The following is a 16,783-nucleotide window of genomic DNA, read 5'->3' as shown; positions in this document are numbered from 1 at the left end:
AGGAGTTGAGGTCCATCCATAGCCCGTGGCCATTCCATACATGGGGGATTGACATCCTAGGACCCTTTCCCCTGGCGACAAGGCAGATGAAGTTCCTCATTGTGGCCATCGAATATTTCACCAAGTGGGTGGAGGCAGAGCCAGTCGCACACATCACCGCACAGAAAGTCGAACACTTCGTCTGCAAGAACATTGTCTGCCGCTTCGGAATACCCAAGAGGCTGGTTTCCGACAATGGCACCCAGTTCACAAGTCATCAGCTGAGGAAGATGTGTGAAGAGTTAAAGATACAACAGGTTTTCGCTTCAGTGGAGCACCCACAAACCAATGGGCAGGTGGAGTCAGCAAATCGAGTGCTGCTCAGGGGGCTGAAGCGAAGACTAGACAAGGCCAAAGGAGGATGGGCAGAGGAGGTCCCCAGAATTGTATGGTCTTATCACACCACCCCACAGTCCAGCACCCATGAGACACCCTTCAGCCTTGTCTATGGGACAGACGCCATGATTCCTGTGGAGATACAGGAGAGCTCCCCCAGATTCTTGAACTTCGTTGCTGAAGAGTCCAATGAAGAGCGTAAGGTGAATCTGGATCTGCTAGACGAAGTGCGAGAAGAGGCCAGAGTCAGTGCTGAAGCTGTGAAGAGAAGAGTAGAGCGGAGGCACAACTCTAAAGTGAGGCCCAGGCGCTTCCAGGAAGGTGATCTGGTGATGAGAAAGGCGCATCAGAATGACATGCAGAACAAGTTATCCCCAAAGTGGACAGGCCCGTACAGAGTGGTGGAGACATTGGAGAACGGAGCCTATCGCCTAGAGACTTTGGAGGGAGGAGCAATCCCCAGAACGTGGAACGCCACCCACTTAAAATTTTATTTCAGTTAAAGTTGTACAGTAATGGCGTTCTCGCGCTAAAAGATACATGCTTTGTATGTGGTGGAAACAGTTGAACAGACAAGGGGGCACTCTTTTCCCTAAGGAGGGTTTTTAACGAGGCCACCCAATTAAAGAAAAATTTCCAGTATATAAAGTGTGCTCAAGTATTAAAGTTAAAATCCTCCTTGCCCCAGGTGCAAGTGCAGGTGATTGGTTAGGCCCTACTTGCCCTAGGCGCAAGTACTGGCACCGATCTAAGTCTTCCTCACCCCAGGTGTGAGCGCAAGCAGTTAAAGGTTTGAAAAGCCAGGGGTGCTAGTAAGACCAAGGGAGGGAAAGGAAAGGTTTTAACAAAACGTCCTTACCCAATTGGCATACACCAATATTGGCCCAGTAAGACTCTAAGTCCGAAACCCTTCTCACCCCAGGAGTGAGGCAGGGAATGAGCGACTCAACCCGCCAAAGGGTGATGACCTTGGGGGAAAGTAAGAGGGGTTAGCGAGAAACACTTTTCTTTCCCCAAGACGAGGCATCACCTTGAGCGATCGATGTCAAAGTCCTCTATGCACTTAGCGCTAGAGCGACAGAGAAAGCTAAGTAAAGACTAAAGAACGATCACTGATGAGTCGCCAGTCAATGGTTAATGGTGCAAAGCAGCGCACGAGGACTGTTAAACACCAAGCTGAGGGAATAGCCAGTCGTGATCAAGTAGAAGCGAAAGAATAAGAGAAGCAGATCGCGCTAAGCCTAAGCTGGTTAACACTTAGTTGTGCGCAAAGTGAAAGACAAAGCTCAAGATCGCGCTAAGCCTAAGCTGGTTAACACTTAGTCGTGTGCGAAAGGAAAGGTAAAGCCCAAGATCGCGCTGAACCTAAGCTAGCTAACAGTTAGTCGCGCACATAAAGATAAGTGAAGCTCAAAGAAAATACAAGGGAAGAAACTTATGCAAGAAAAGAAGCATTGAGATATTACATTCATAGCCAAGTCTTATACAATTTTAAAGTACAAAGAAAAATTGTGCAGAAGTTAAATTTACAGAGAAGAGAAAGGTTTAAGGGCCTGGAGGGATGAGCTTTCCATCCACCACTTCATGGTAGATGCTGAACTGCGAGAGGTCCAGGTCTGGGAGAGCGCATCTGATTTGCTCGAGTGCTAGCTCGAATCCATCTGTAAGGGCATCAGCACCCACGTTCATCAAATCAGCCTTCTCCACCTCCAGTTCTTGCTTTGAAGCCTCCGCAGCATCTCTCTCAGTGGTGACGGCAGCAAGGGAGGAGGCAGCTTCAGACAGTTTGCCCACCACCTCCTCAAGTCTCTTCTCCCCAGCGGCAACTGCTTCTTTGGTGGACTCGAGCTCCCCTAATAGCTGAGTGTTCTGTTGGTGCAGGGAGGAAGTCTCGGCCCTAAGCTCCACCACCTCGCAGTCCAAAGAGCTCACCATCTGCCCCATCAAGATCTCCGTCTTGATGGTCTCTTGGACCTGCGCTAGGTATTCCCTCCTAGCCTTCTCCACCATGCCTCGCATCAGTTCAACGGACCCTTGAGCAGCTTCGAAGTCACTTCGCAGTGACTCCTTGTCGTGCTCAAGCTCCTTCACCCTCTTCTCCAGGGCTATTTGTTTGCGATGCTGGGTGGAGAATTCCAGAGAGAGAACTACCTGCCTTGCCAGGTGCATGTCAACCTCATCACCATTCCACTCGACGAGCTCCCGGTTACTTATGAGCTGTCGAACTAGGGTGATGACCCTGCTGAAATTCTCGTGGGTGGCCCAGAAGCGCTTGGGCGCGAGCTAGACCCACCACATTCAGCAGTGGCGGTAGGGATTGGCAGCAGTGGTGGGGGTGCACCCCCAGTTTGGGTAGAAGCGCCCCCAGCAGGATGAGCGGATGGACCAGGTGATTGGCCTGCTGGGGGGGAAGATAGCAGTTTGGTAGTTGGAGGCAACTGCTGGCCTGGAGAAGGAAGGTTGGTGGGCTCTGAGGCAGTTTGAGCGCAGGGAAGAGGGGAAGACCCTTCCTCTACTTCCACCACCTCAATCTCTCCAGGCTGGAGAGATGAGGCCCCCTCAACTGCTGCTCTCTTCCTTTGGCGGTGTACAAGAGGAGAGCCTGAGCTCTCCTCTTCAGTTGAAGCAGCAGCAGCAGATGAAGTGGAAGCCTTCACCAGCCTTTTCCTTTTCTTCCCTTGCTTGGGGCCTTCAGCTGGCGCGACCGAGAGTGGGGGGGCTGCAATGGGCTCAGTTGTAGAAGAAGAGGAGCCAGTGCCCTTGGCTCCCCTACGTTTGGCAAGCTCCAGCAAGGCCAGCTTCCTGTCTTTCCCCGTCATTGAGTCTGCATAGGCGAGAAAAGGAGGGGTTAGTTGACCAAGGTATGCAAGTAAGTTAAAAAACACATAAAGGCATGCATGAAAAGGTGCAGGTATCCTAAGAGGGGAAAGAAGAGCTACCTGTGTACTTTTTTAAGGCCACCACATCGAACTCGTCTTTGATGAGACGAGCAGAATTGTACTTGGCCCCCAGGAGCAGTCCGCACAGCTCGCGCTCATAGGGGGCCATAGCTTCGAGGCCCTTGGATTTCTTGAATTCAACTCCAGGAACCCAGTAGAGGGGGTACCCCTCGAGCAGATTTGGACTTTGAGGGGTAGCAGATATCATGTAGAATCTGCCCTTCCAATCTTTGAAGGATTGCTGGTACAGGCCCAGTAGCACCCGTCCAACAACCCCGTTCAGGCTGACCCAGGACCTGTCCCCAGGGTTCTTCGCTTCGAAGAAGTAGAGGAACACGTCCACGGAGGCGTTGTGCCCGAAATAGCTGCAGAGGATCTGAAACGCCCGGATGAAGGCCCAGGCATTTGGATGGAGTTGGCAAGGCGCGACGTTTAACTCCATCATCAGCTCCTTTTCGAAGAAAGTGAAAGGGAGGCGCAGCTTCAACCTCTTGAAAATAGCGGAGTAGATGAAGACGAAGGGCACCCCATTGGTGGCCCTGTCATCCGCGCAGATTGGCATTCCTCGGGGAGGAATGCGGATTTGGATGTTGAAGTCATTCTCCCTGTCGATGGAGCAGGAAGGCTCATCGGGGTTGCGACTTAGCAGGGACGTGAGATGACCCTTGGGCAGCAGGGTGGAGGTTTCAGCGAGCAATGCCAAGGGAGCCCATTCGTAGACTCTGGCATTGTCGTGGTAGGAGGTAGCCACAGGCGGTGGTGGAGCTGGCGCACTCGCGGAAGGCTGTGCACCAGAGGATGGGGCAATGATGCGCGCAGTTTGTTTCAAGCGAGCCATCGTGAGATAGCTGCAAATGGAGAAAAAAACGAAAAGGTCAGAGTGAATGGAAGAAGAGGGAATGATGAATGTTTCGGTGAAAACAGAGAGGGGAAAGGAGAAGGAGAAGCCCAGGTGAAAAGAGAAAGAAGAAGAAGCAGAAGTCAGAGCGAGGGCATGAAAAAAAAACCCTAGCGCGGGTTCGAGAGAGGGAAATAGAGAAGATGAATGCATGATAGCCAGAATGATAAATGCAATCGGTAAAGATGACCAAAAAGGGGCCAGGGAGAAGAAAAACCATACCTTTGGATGATCGCAAGAGTTTGGGAAGCAGAAAATTTGAAGAAAGATGGGTGCGCAGAGGAGAAGTTCGCAGAGAGTCTGGGAGTCGAATGAAGAAGATGGAGGAACAGTGAAAGGGCGCGCCAATTTGAATAAGAGAAGCGCTAGCGACGCACAGCGCTGGCCGTTGATGGGGCCACGTGTCGCGAGATTAAGAGAAGAAGTCCAAACGTTAAAGAAGCAGCACGTGAGGTGGCACGTGAGGCGGCCCCACTTGCCACGTGGACTGAGGGCACGACCACTTAGTCTCTTCGCTGAGAACGAGTTCTCGACTTGAGACTGGGGGGCTTGTGATCCGATCGGTCATCGGTAGTCGATGACGTTAGCAACAGGGAACCACGTGGACCACTCGCAGGGTGACACGTGGACCAGGTGGCAGAGAGGTCAGGGGGACGATCGCCAAGAGCGGTGATCGGTGGTCAGTAACCAAGTGACCACCGACAGATCAGGCGGCAGAGAGGTCGGGGGACAGATCATCCAGAATGGTGATCGGTGGTCAGTAGCCAAGTGGCCACCAACAGACCAGTCCTCAGACTAACGCCTGAAGGCAGAACGCGAGGAGCAAATAAACACTGACCAGTCATCGGGTGTATTTTCATCGGGGTTTCGTGTTACACGCAGTTAAACTGGAACTGAGGTTCCCAGCGAGAGCGTTACGCATGGATCTCACATGAGTGCACCTCAGGGAATCATGCACGAGAGTGGCCTGAGGGAACCAGTAAACCAGTCAGTGATTGGTTATTCCCTCAACCCATTACGTGCGTGGCATCGCGAAGGGTAAGTCGCCTACGCAGAGAGCAACGTTTGGTGAGTGTGCCTAGACTAGCCACACCCGACGTTCTCCCAAGAGAATGCGATTTGCCCAGATAAGAGAAACATCCTAAGTTACTCTGCAAGGGCGTAACTTAGGCACACAAAGAGAAGCGCTAGAGCCCTTCCAGTAAGTGACACGTGTGAGGTTAGATGTGAGTTGCAGGCCTCCACGTGTCACCATCTGAGAGGGGTGCGGTCCAGACAAAAGTGCACTCCGTACCGCTAAAGGTACAGACAGGCGCAGCCAAGCGCAGAGACGCGCAGACATGCACAGACTCTCACGCTCCCACTGCTGATTCTGAAGGTACGCTTTCTCTGAAAAGCATAACAGGGTTCTAACACATGCCAGAAAAGCATAACAGGGTTCTGACACATGCCAGAAAAGCATAACAGAATTCTGTTATGCCCAGAGGCAGGGAAAGAGAGATAAAAGAGAGAGTCAGGGTGAGAGTGAGGGGGATACGAAAAACAGAGAGCAAGAGTTTTTCACACACATTACTAGTTTTCTAGTCTTTGGTGGTTCTGTGGACTAACTTGATCGTCGGAGTGCAAACGGCCGCTAGAGGCGCCGTCTGTGTGTTTTGCAGGTCACGTTTGGAGATCCAAGAGAAGGTTCTGAGGGTGATCCTGTAGAAAACCCAGTCGCGTAGACGGGACAAAGAGTGCTACGAAGCGATTCCTCCACGTTCGAGTTGCCGGCAGGATCAGTGTGGTATGCCCATACAATCCTTGGCACTTCCCTCGCCCACGCTCCCTTAGCTTTTTCTAGCCTTCTCTTTAGTCCTCTCAGCAAAATTCTATTCGTTGATTCTACTTGCCCATTAGTCTGGGGGTGTTCGACTGATGCGAACACTTGCTTGATGGCCACCTCTGCGCACAGGTTCCTCAACTGTTGGCTGGCGAACTGGGTTCCATTGTCAGATACCAGCCGCCTAGGCACGCCAAAACGACACACAATGTTCTTCCAAACAAAGTGTTGCACCTTGTGCGCAGTAATCTGGGCCACGGGCTCCGCCTCTATCCACTTGGTGAAGTATTCAATGGCCACGATCAAGTACTTCATCTGCCTTATCGCCAATGGGAATGGACCTAGGATGTCAATCCCCCACGTATGGAAAGGCCACGGGCTGTATATGGATCTCAACTCCTCTGGCGGCGCCTTGTGCCAATCAGCGTGTTTCTGACACTGCTTACAACGCTGGGCATGCCGCACGCAATCCTCTTTTACTGTTGGCCAGTAGAAACCTGCGCGTACCACCTTAGAAGCTAAAGACCTTCCCCCTATGTTACTCCCACAAATGCCTTCGTGTAGCTCTGCCATTATTCTGGTACACTCATCGCCGCTTACGCATGTTAGGATAAGGTGGGTGAACCCGTGTCTGAACAATACTCCATCCACTAGGGTGTATCTTGCGGCATTCCTCTTAACCTTCTTGCCCTCTTGTGGTTCCGCTAGGAGAACCCCATCCGCCAGATACCGTCTGTATGGCGTCATCCAGGTGTCTCCTTCGACTAAAGCATATTGTTCCGGCCGGTTGACCTGGGACGTCTATACGCGCAACCTCACCCGTCATCTAGGGACACCTTCCCTCTGGATACCTGCAAAGAAGGACAAAAGGGCGCCCTAGCGGCCGATTGCACTCCGACGCTCAAGTCAGCTAGCAAGAAACACCAAAAACTCTACACCTCCGTATCGGAGCACCGTGGATGGTACTCTGAAGATCCCGGAAAACAACTAGAGTGTATTCTGGGAAAGTCTGCCCAAAGTTCCAACCCCGTTTCCAACATTGAAAGCGCTATTTAAGCTACTCCAGCATTCAAAGCGCCTTAAAGCGCATTTAATTATAAAACGTTCAGCGCATTTTAGACGTTTGAACCGCTTGGGCGCATTTATAGTACCTTAAACGCTCGAAACGGAAACTGTATTAAACAACTTTAATTACCTTGCACCTGACAAAATGGCGTTTCTATTCTGACTTGGCTGTTGTACACGTTGAGGGCCTCATAGTGTTGTGACCCCATCTGAGGGTATTTCCTCGTGTGAGTCCTCCTACCTGGGAGTGCATCTGCGCAAGGGGTGACCCTTTGGGTGCCAACTCATGCCCCCAAACATCTAGTCACTCGCTTTGAGAGCGTATCTACCTTCCTCTCGTACCCTGCGCCTGGTTACCCCTTGGCGTGACCCTCTCATGAGTCGTATCTATCCCAAAGGCCTCTCTGGGGCGACATGGGCACTTCACGAGTCAGATTGCTCTCCACTAGCGCTATAACTATGGCCTTGAAGGCACTTTTCTCTTCTCATTATTGCTATCCCTTGGTTGACGGGGCTCTGAGGCTTTCCCACGGCGTCGCCCCCTCCATGGTCTTTCCTACCCATGGGTATCGGGGAGCAACACTGTGGTTGCCTTGCTCTTGTGACATTTTACCTTGGCGACGTCTTACTTTAGGGCGATGCCTCTCTTGGGCGATGTCTCTCTTCTGGGCGATACCTCTCCTGGGCGATGTCTTACACACTTCTCGGGGTTCAGCTTGAGGCGGTATTTTGCTATGGTGGCGAACAACTCCTCTAGGTCCGCCACGTGCTGCATCCTTTCCGTCAACGCCACTACCATATCATCCACGTAGGCGTACACGTTCCTCCCTAACATGGGTGCTAGGACACTGTCCATCAGCCTTTGGTAGGTGGCGCCTGCATTTTTTAGTCCAAAGGGCATCACCTTGTAACAGTAACTGCTAGTCTCCATCATGAACGCAGTTTTACTCTCGTCTCTTGGGTGCATTTTGATCTGGTTGTACCCCGATAATGCATCCAAAAAGCTAAGTACCTTGCAACCGGAGGCACTGTCCACAAGTGCGTCAATGTTGGGTATGTTGGGTTTAATAGTGCCAAAGTTCAAGAGGGGGGGTGAATTGACCTTTTAAAACTTTCTCGCAGAAACAGTGTTTAACACAGTTTTACAGAAAATAAATCAATTTATGTGAAAATGAACAGATTTATTTCAGCACTGTTTTTGTTTGAAAAGCTTTTAATTCAGCAAGGTTAATCACAAGATTATGCAGACAGAATTTTCAGATGCACACACACAGATAACAGGTTTGAAAAACAGTGTAACACAAAAACAGCAAACCTTAATTCCAATTCGTGTGATTTAGGTTCAGTTAAGGGCTTGACAATTAGTGAGACAATCTATTACACACAACCTGTTTTATTAGCCTTTAACAGATTATCAGTGTTCTTATTGAAACCAGACAGTTTTCCAGAAATTAAGAACAATGAATCAAAGAACAGCAAGCTTCAACTTTAAGTAATTGTTTAAGGTTCAATTAATAGTTTTAACAATTTCTTGAGCAACCTATCACAGCCAATCTGTTCCAGTGGCTTTTAGCAGATTTTATATGTTCTTATCAGATTCAAACAACTTTTTTAGAAATTAAGAACAGTATGCACAGTGCCCAGAGAGAACAGATTTATTTTCAATTGAACAGATTTATTTCTTCGTTGTTTTATCAATTATGCAACCTCATCCTTCATCATGAAGCACAAATTGTTCTCCTCATCTTCTGTTGAAGAACTGCTGGTTGAGGATGCTTCATTTTCCTCCCATGAGATGTAGGCTCTTCTTCCCTTGTTCCTTTCAAATTTCTTGCTGGCTGATTTGTCCCTTGTTTGATTATCTGGACAATCTGTTTTGATATGCCCTGTTTTGCCACATCCAAAGCAAGTATATTTAGAGGAATTTGAATCATTGGGTTTAGGATACCTTCTTTTCTGCTGGTTCCTATTTTTGTTTTTCTTCCTCAGGAATTTACTGAATCTTTTTGTAAGAAGACTGATTGTATCATCATTTTCAGCATCTTCTTTTTCTTCATTGATCTCATTTAGTTCAGTTGCTTTCAGTGCAAGACCTTTGGGTTTTCTCTCTGTTGTTTCCTGCTCTTTAAGTCTTTTAAACTCTAGCTCATGCTCCATCAGCTTTCCAAACAGTGCAGCAGTTCCCAACTTTGACAGATCACTGCTTTCAGAGATAGCTGTCACCTTTGGTTTCCAGCTTCTGTCGAGGCACTTCAATATCTTTATGTTGAGCTCCTCTCTGTCAAATTCTTTTCCCAAGCCAGTGAGGTGATTCACAATATGGGTGAATCTTTTCTGCACATCAGCAATGCTCTCCTCGGGTTGCATTCGGAACAGCTCATATTCTTGGATGAGCGCATGTTTCCTTGACCTTTTCACATCTTCAGTCCCCTCATGAGTAACTTCTAAGACTTCCCACATCTCCTTAGCTGACTTACATTGAAATATCCTGAAGAACTCATCCATTGTCAATGCAGAGGTTATGATGTTCTTGGCCACAAGATCATGTTGAGCCTTCCTCCTTTCGGTCTCATTCCATTCTGATCTTGGCTTTACCTTTTCTTCATCCTTGACAACCTGCATTGGCACATAAGGTCCATTGACCACAGCTTCCCAAATTAATGCATCAATGGATTCCATGAAAATTCTCATTCTAACTTTCCAAAATGCATAATTCATTCCATTGAACATAGGTGGTCTATTGACAGCAGAACCCTCAGCAAAAAGCACATTAAACTCAGACATTATTACAAACAAACTTGATTAAAATACAAGTCCTAGCTCTTGATACCAATTGTTGGGTTTAATAGTGCCAAAGTTCAAGAGGGGGGTGAATTGACCTTTTAAAACTTTCTCGCAGAAACAGTGTTTAACACAGTTTTACAGAAAATAAATCGATTTATGTGAAAATGAACAGATTTATTTCAGCACTGTTTTTGTTTGAAAAGCTTTTAATTCATCAAGGTTAATCACAAGATTATGCAGATAGAATTTCCAGATGCACACACACAGATAACAGGTTTGAAAAACAGTGTAACACAAAAACAACAAACCTTAATTCCAATTCGTGTGATTTAGGTTCAGTTAAGGGCTTGACAATTAGTGAGACAATCTATTACACACAACCTGTTTTATTAGCCTTTAACAGATTATCAGTGTTCTTATTGAAACCAGACAGTTTTCCAGAAATTAAGAACAATGAATCACAGAACAGCAAGCTTCAACTTTAAGCAATTGTTTAAGGTTCAATTAATAGTTTTAACAATTTCTTGAGCAACCTATCACAGCCAATTTGTTCCAGTGGCTTTTAGCAGATTTTATATTTTCTTATCAGATTCAAACAACTTTTTCAGAAATTAAGAACAGTATGCACAGTGCCCAGAAAGAACAGATTTATTTTCAATTGAACAGATTTATTTCTTCGTTGTTTTATCAATTATGCAGAAATGAAATTGCAGAGAGTGAGAGAGAATGAACACAAGCAGTTATACTGGTTCACTCAACTGAGCTACATCCAGTCTTCACCAAAACCAGGTGGAAATCACTAAAACACAATACAACCAAGTACAATTCCCACTGTTCTTGAAACCTACAAGAACTTAGGTACTCTTGCTGAAAAAACCTATTTCAACTCACACACACTCTCCAAGAAAACCTATCAAGAAGAGTGTTCAACCAAACAATTACAAGAAATGAGAAGTGAAACGACTACACCTAATTGAGGATACAAAGATCTGCCTTAAACCAGTAGGCAAGATTGCTAGAACAGTGGCTGCACCTCACACCAAGCTTTTGGAACCACACCAAGAACAAGCACTTTGTGATTTTTGAAATCTTTGAAGAACAAATGCTAATCCTTTGTAAACACTTAATTCTCTGCTGTCAAAACTTGTTTTTGCAAATGTATGAATTGATCTTAAACTCAGAAACAAGTTTGTATTTTATAGAAAACCAACTTATAACAGATTTTTGAAAAACAGTTAAAGTTGTTATAAAATGAACAGATTGAAAATAAAATGAACAGATTTATTTTCAAAAGCAGTTAGAGAATTTGTTAAGTGAGGAGACTTAGTAAACCATTCTGGTGCTGAGATAAAACTAAAAAACGTTTAAGCTTGACATGGCACCAGACACAAAAAGAATCTATTCATTTACAGATGAACAGATTTATTTTTCAAAACGAAAACAGAGAAACTTTATCTATTTAAAAACTCAGTCGTTTTGAAAAGAAGAATACTTAGTCAAAATACCTGATGCACAAAATCTAATTTTTACAAGACTTAGCCAAGGCATCAGTGTAAAAATGAATCTGTTTATTTAGAAAAGAACAGATTTATTTTTATGCAGTAAACGTGTTTTTTGTAAAACATGTGAAAAACAGTTTAAGAAAACTTATGCTTGTTCTTATCACATGGCCAGTGGTTATGAGGTGAGATACTCAGCAAAAAGCCCACTCTTAGACAACCTCTAAGCACTACCTAAGACACACTTAAAGCAAAGCAAAATACAAATGAAATGTACATATAAGTCTTCATCAAACACAATCTTGAAGGGGCAGCAACCATCTTCAACAATCTCTCCCTGTTTGATGGAGACAAATCCCCATAGCTAACCTCATAGCTTTGTTGCTTTAAGCACCTGCACTGCACCAGATTTTAAACCAGAAAAAAAACAGCAGTATTGCATAGCATAAGACATGGTTTTAAGGTGCAGAATTAACAGAAGGCTACTGATTCTTGTAGTAAAGCTCTGCAAGCTGTGCCTGAACCCCTTCAATCTGATCATCAAGGTGTTGAAACCTTGCATGAGTAGTCTCAAAGTATGCCCTTTGTTCTGCAGACATTACATCAAGACGATACAGCACTTGCCTTTCAAACATAGACATTGGTTCTCCTCGGTGTTCTGGAGCTTGATAGGCAACTATGGCATTTGCAGCAACTTCCTCATGTTCAGATTGGGTAGCAGGTGAGTCATCATCCATAGGAACAACTTCATCCTCATCCTCATGTTCTTCTTGAGGGTCCTTCTCCTTGAGAACCACCCACTTGTCTTCAATTTTGTGAAAACCCATTTTGGTGAGAGTTGAAGTATCAATCTCACTTACAGCTTTGATAGGGTCATTTCTCTCATTTGTAACATCAACACCAAAGTAATCAATTAATTTGGAAACAAGAATAGCATAGGGAAAACGATAATCGGCCAACCTTTTTGACTTGAGCATGTGTTCATTGATAATGAACACCCAGTTTACCTTAATCTGGTTCATGATGCAATATAGGAGAATGAGATCCTCTTCATGTAAGACAGCATGGTTTGTCCCTCTTGGAATAAGTTGCCATGCTATGATGTATGCAACTAGACGTGGAGTGAGGTTCAAATGCCCTGCATGGAACCTGTTTATACTCTCAGTAGGATTCCTCATGCAACTCTTATAATATTGCAGCTTGTTGAATTCTTGGATTCCACTGGTGTTTCCCTTTCCTACTTTCAATCCAGTATATTTTATTCCAGCCACAGAGTTCCACACCTCACTTGTGATCTTCATCTTGATTCCTTTCACATACGAGACAACATTATTCCCATCCAATGTGAGGTTAGTATAAAACACCTTAACCAAGTCAGGATAAACATTACCCGTTAATTCCAGCAGCTTTTTCAGTTTCTGGTGCTTCAACACAGCCCTTGTTTCTACAGTTTTTCAGATTTCATCCAGTTGAAATCCAGCACTTTGGGTATGTTGATCTGCTTCCTGCTTGTCTCATGAATGTAGGCATTGATGCCTTCTTCATTTCCAGCGAACCATCCTTCTAACACACCTTGAAAGGTGGTTTGCTTCCCCTTATTTTTCTGTTTCTTGGAAGAAGAAGCCATGGTTGAACCTGAATTCTTTTCTTGGTTTCAAATGGTGAGAACAGAAAGAGAATGGCCAATGTGGGTAGCAAGTATTCACACAGATTTATAGCAGAATAAATGGATTGATATGGCAATTATGAGTGGATATGCATGAAGATTTTATGCTCTGAATTTGTGCAGAGAATCTTTGAAAATATGCACCAAATATTTAGGGTCACGATGCATACACTCAAAGTCTTATTGAGCACCCAAACCATCAAATCGGTTACATAACCATGACCAAAACCGTCAAAGTTACAGAGGTTAATGCCCACTAAGTCAGTCAAGCAGTCAAAGATCAGAAATTCTCTTTCCTAGTCATCAATGCATATCAGTGCAGAAAATAAACACATTCAATTACGAATAAACAGATTTAATTTTTACTGCTAGGCACAATTGACATTTATAATACCCAATTCATTAAGCAGAAAATTAAACCTATCTTTGGCTAAAGGTTTTGTGAATAAATCAGCAAGTTGTAAATCAGTACCAATGAACTTAATATCACATGTTCCATTAGATATGTGTTCCCTTAGAAAATGATGCCTAATTTCAATGTGTTTGGTTTTTGAATGCATGACAGGATTTTTGGTTAAGTTGATTGAACTTGTATTATCACACAGCAGAGGTATATGGTTAAGTAAGATACCAAAATCATTCAATTGTTGTCTTAGCCATATAGTTTGAGCACAGCAACTCTCTGCTGCAATGTATTCTGCTTCAGCAGTGGAAAGAGCTACACAAGCCTGCTTTTTGCATTGCCATGAGATCAAGCTTGATCCAAGCAAATGACAGGTTCCACTTGTGCTCTTCCTATCAATTTTGCAACCTGCAAAATCTGAATCAGAATATCCAGTTAAGCTTAATGAAATATTACCTGGATACCACAAGCCAACTTCTTTAGTTCCTTGTAAATACTTCAAAATCCTTTTGACAGCATTGTAGTGTGATTCTTTAGGAGCAGATTGAAACATTGCACACATGCACACTGCAAACGTTATATCTGGCCTGCTGGCAGTGAGATACAGTAGTGATCCTATGATTCCTCTGTATTTGGTTTCATCAACAGAAATCCCAGCTTCATCATGATCCAAATGACAGCTTGTTGAGAAGGGTGTGCTGATTGGTTTACACTTGTCCATTTCAAATTTCTTCAGCAAATCCTTGCAATACTTAGCTTGACTTAAGAAAATGCCATCCTTGAGTTGTTTGACCTGCAAGCCTAGAAAATAGTTCAACTCACCCATCATTGACATTTCAAACTCACTGTTCATGACTTTCACGAAAGCTTCACACAATTCTCCATTGTTTGATCCAAAAATGATATCATCCACATATACTTGTACTAGAATTGAGTCAGCTCTTTTCTTCTTAATGAACAAGGTCTTATCTGATGTGCCTCTGTCATAGCCTTGTGAGGTGAGAAAATCACTTAGCCTCTCATACCATTGCCTAGGAGCTTGCTTGAGTCCATAGAGAGCCTTTTGGAGTTTGAACACATATACTGGATGTTGATGGTCTTCAAAACCTGGTGGTTGTGAGACAAATACCTCTTCATTTATATAGCCATTTAGAAAGGCACTTTTCACATCCATTTCAAATAGCTTGAACCCTTTGATGCAGGAGAAGGCAAGCAGCAGTCTAACAGCTTCTAACCGAGCCACTGGTGCATATGTCTCATCATAGTCTATTCCTTCTTCTTGATTGTACCCTTTAGCTACAAGCCTAGCCTTGTTTCTGGTGATCACTCCATGCTCATCCATCTTGTTTCTAAATACCCATTTTGTTCCAATTACATTCATCGCAGGTATTCTAGGAACAAGAGTCCAGACCTCATTAAGAGCAAATTGATTCAGTTCCTCTTGCATAGCTAAAATTCAGTTGCTGTCCTTGAGAGCTTCATTCAAATTCTTGGGTTCAACTTGAGATACAAAGGCCATTGCTTCACAGAAATTGTTCAAGGATTTTCTAGTTGACACTCCTTTCTCAATGTTCCCAATGACATTATCAAGGGTTAAGTCTCTTGGGGTTTTCCACTCTTTTGGCAAACCTGCAGCTGCAGTAGATTCTTGTCTAGCATGTATATCAGCAGTATCAAAATGAATCGATTCATTTTGATTTAAAACAGATTTAAATTCATTACTGTCAGGGTCATCAGCAGCAGTTTTAGGTATGATATGATCAGTTTCATCAAAAACAACATGCATTGATTCTTCTACTATAAGCAACCTTTTATTGAAGACTCTATATGCATGACCATTCAAAGCATAACCAATGTGCACACCTTCATCAGATTTAGCATCAAACTTACCAAGATTTTCTTTGCCATTATTCAATACAAAGCATTTACACCCAAATACCCTAAGGTGGCTTACACTAGGTTTTCTGCCCTTATACAGTTCATATGGGGTTTTCTTAAGAATTGGTCTTATTAAGGTCCTATTTAACACATAAGCTGCAGTATAAACTGCATCAGCCCAAAAATACTTAGGAAGCTTAGATTCATTTAACATAGTTCTAGCTAGTTCTTCTAGTGATCTATTTTTCCTTTCAACTAGACCATTTTGTTGAGGTGTCCTAGGGGCTGAAAAGGTGTGTGCTATCCCATGCTTCTCACAGAACCTCTCAAACTTAGCATTTTGAAACTCTCCCCCATGATCACTTCGAATTGATTTTATGCAGCAACCATTTTCATTTTGCAGAATTTTTGCTAATCTCTTAAAGGCAGAATAAGCATCATGTTTATGTGCAAGAAATAGAGTCCATGTAAATCTAGAGTAATCATCCACAACGACTAAAGCATACGAATTTCTAGCCAAGCTAGCAACTCTAGATGGACCAAATAAATCCATATGTAACACATCCAATGGATTTTTTGTAGAGACAATATCCTTTAACTTGAAAGAGGATTTGATTTGTTTACCTTTCACACAAGCATCACAAAGCCTGTTGTCCTGAAATTTAATGTTAGGTAAACCAGAAACTAAATCTTTAGATTTCAATTTATTCAAGTGATTTGTGTGTATGTGAGCCAACCTCCTGTGCCACAACCAAGACTCATCACTTATGGACAACAAACACTCATTTGAAGAGTTAGTTTCCATGATATTCAGCAGATATATGTTATTCACTCTCTTACCAGTAAACAGTACCTTACTAGATGAATTACTTGATATTGTGCAGCCTTTTGACTCAAAATTCACTTTGTATCCTTTGTCACAGAGCTGACTTATGCTGAGAAGACTATGCTTAAGTCCTTCTACATACAGCACATTCTCAATGGTTGTTAAGTTCCCTGTTCCAACAGTTCCTCTGCCCAAAATCCTCCCTCGGTTATTATCACCATAGGTTACATGTCCTTCTGCTTTGAGCTTTAAGCTGGTAAACTTTGTAAGATCTCCAGTCATATGCTTGGAACAGCCACTGTCCAAGTACCACTGGTTTTTCTTGCTGCGAATCTGCAAAACAGAATAAAAAATATACAAATGGTACCCTTTTCAGTATAGGGTCCAGCACAGATTAAAACCTTCTCTTTGGTAGCCATTTTGCTAAGTTCTTAGGAACAAGATGCTTTCTAGAAATGCAAGACCTAGATGTATGACCAGATTTCATGCAGTAAAAACAGGTTACATGAGATGCCTTTTTGCCACTGTTAAAAGTTGAAAAAACTGATGTTGCTGGAACAAAAAAACTTGAAAGCTTTTTGACATTGGTTGTATTTCCGGGGGTATAACCAAGTCCATTCTTATTGAA

The sequence above is a fragment of the Phaseolus vulgaris genome, chromosome 4 (assembly GCF_051622355.1).
Source record: "Phaseolus vulgaris cultivar YP4 chromosome 4, ASM5162235v1, whole genome shotgun sequence".
NCBI classification, from domain to species: Eukaryota; Viridiplantae; Streptophyta; class Magnoliopsida; order Fabales; family Fabaceae; genus Phaseolus; species Phaseolus vulgaris.
The sequence above is the reverse complement of the archived record's forward strand: the minus strand, read 5'-3'. Positions refer to the sequence as shown.